This window comes from Solanum pennellii, chromosome 3 (genome assembly GCF_001406875.1).
Source record: "Solanum pennellii chromosome 3, SPENNV200".
In the NCBI taxonomy this organism is placed as follows: domain Eukaryota; kingdom Viridiplantae; phylum Streptophyta; class Magnoliopsida; order Solanales; family Solanaceae; genus Solanum; species Solanum pennellii.
This window is the reverse complement of record NC_028639.1, coordinates 13,133,808-13,135,997: the sequence shown is the minus strand read 5'-3', so window position 1 is coordinate 13,135,997 and position 2,190 is coordinate 13,133,808. Positions and strand designations below refer to the sequence as shown.

The following is a 2,190-nucleotide window of genomic DNA, read 5'->3' as shown; positions in this document are numbered from 1 at the left end:
ATATATCAACGTTCGTTAAGCAACACCAAAATGATCTTGACTTGGATCTAGAATAAACCTCAATAGAAGAGTTTCGCAAACATGAGATCAGGTATTGATGCTTTCAAAGATAGCAAACTACTAGTTAGACTTCTATAAACTGTTGGATCAGCACTAACCTCCTTCAAACTTTTATATCTTTTCATTGTGAACTGTGGGTTGGTATATGCTTGAACCTTTTATGAAGTACCCTTGTATATTATTAAAAGTGTTTCATTCCTCGAGACATAAAAAAAAGTCTGCCCGAGGATCTAAACCACAACCCACGTAAACAAACTCATTCGCAGCCTTATTGGCAATTTTCTGATTGCTTTCATCCCGACCTCTCTGTCCACAAAGTGAAATATGATCTTTTCCACCGTATTTCCATGAATAAACAGTCCCATTCACAGGCCTGTCAATAGTCAAAACTCTTCCATGATGTGTTTGAAAGAAATTGACTCATCAAAATCTCCATTAAGAAATGGTTCCCTTATACCTCCATATCTCACCTTCAATAAAGGAACCAACCCACCAAAGAGAAGTGTGAAGAGCAACAACACACCAAGGAAGCTAAAACTAGCAACCTTCTTTGTTTTCACCTAACTCTTATTTTTTTCCACTTTCTTGCTATTTTTTGGTATGGGCGCTACTGCTTGTGGTTTCAACTTTGAAATGGGAACCAATTGCACTTCTTATCACTTGGCTTCATCATACAAGGTTGTATAATGACATCCATAAGAAGAGGATAGGATACATTCTGGGGGTGGTAGCACTTGAAGAGGTACACCAGTTTCTCCAAGTTGTGCCTTTAGATTTACATTTTCCGGCATTTCATATGATATATTTGCATTCAAATGTTGAATGAACTATGCTAACTTTATACAATAATTCCTCAACATACTGCATTTTTATCTCACTTGCCAAGTGAACACTTTCCTCATTTCTAATTTGTCTAGAGATCATGTTTTTATCCTCATAATTGTTAACAACGTCACTCAAGGTAAATAGAGTTATGTTTTGGTGTTTGCTTACATTGTTCGAGTTTTTACTACATTTCTTCATTTTCAACAAATAGCTACAGTTGCTTATATTAGCGTTGAATTTATTTTTTACAACTCCATCTTTTACTAAATTACTTTCTAAATTTGGAGAAGAATGTAACAATTTGATTGAATACTATTCAACACTTTTGTGAGATTAGAACCACAATTCGGATATGACATATTCAAGTATCCGGAGACATTCGTAGAAAGCTAATTCAATGAAGGAGGCACTTCATACAAAAATCTTGAGCTGCTCAAACTATGAAGTAGCCCCAGCGATGATATGTCCATAACCATCAAACATCCCACTGCCCAATTTCCGAAAAAAATTGGTCATTTCCTCCAATGTAAACTTAACATTTCTAGCATAATCGCTAAAATTTCCGTTTAATTCATTTCCAGGAGGACATAAGCAATAAAAAGCTATCTTTACTAGGTTTGAGCATGGAGCTTCCCAAGGACAATCTCCCGAGGTTGACTTAAATTTTCCAGAAGCATCGTCGAAATTCCCTATCAAACGACTCCCAGTTTGACCAAAGTTATTTGGGTCCATCTGATATGATTCAAAACCTATCTTTGACCCGAAACAATTAGGCAGGTAATTAGCCGTTTTAAATGCATCATCATAGGTAGGGTTTGGCAAAATATAATGATGCTTCATCAATTGAGATATCAAAGTTCTAAAATATCATAGAATTATCGATGTTTTTCAGATGTTTCGGTCATATGTAGGACTTACAAAGTATGTTGCGGACATGTGTAGGACATAAACAGTATGTTGCTATCATGTGTAGGTTGTAAGAAATATGTTGATGTCATGTGAAGCCGTTTTCTAAAATACAACTTTCTTTCTAATTACCTGTTTGACTCGTGTTCTTGAGTTAACTAGAAAGATTCATTTTAAAAAGATATACTAGTCATTGAACTCTAGATTATGACCTTCCAAGAGTTAAATATAGTGGCATAGAGAAAATAAATAGAATTAAACAGTTCTTGGTCACATACTTACACCCCTTACTTCATTGAGAAAGAGCAATCTTTCCTCAAGGTTCGATCACTTAAAAGAGGATTCTTGTATCCGTACATGCTCTTATTGGTAAAATACACATAACCAACTAATTAAACT

The 2,190-nt window shown here is 35.1% G+C and overlaps 1 pseudogene; it reads right to left on the bottom strand.

Moving 5' to 3' along the window:
• Positions 1-252: 252 nt before the first annotated feature.
• On the bottom strand, positions 253-1,617 carry LOC114076475 (annotated as a pseudogene).
• Between the last annotated feature and the right edge of the window lie 573 nt (positions 1,618-2,190).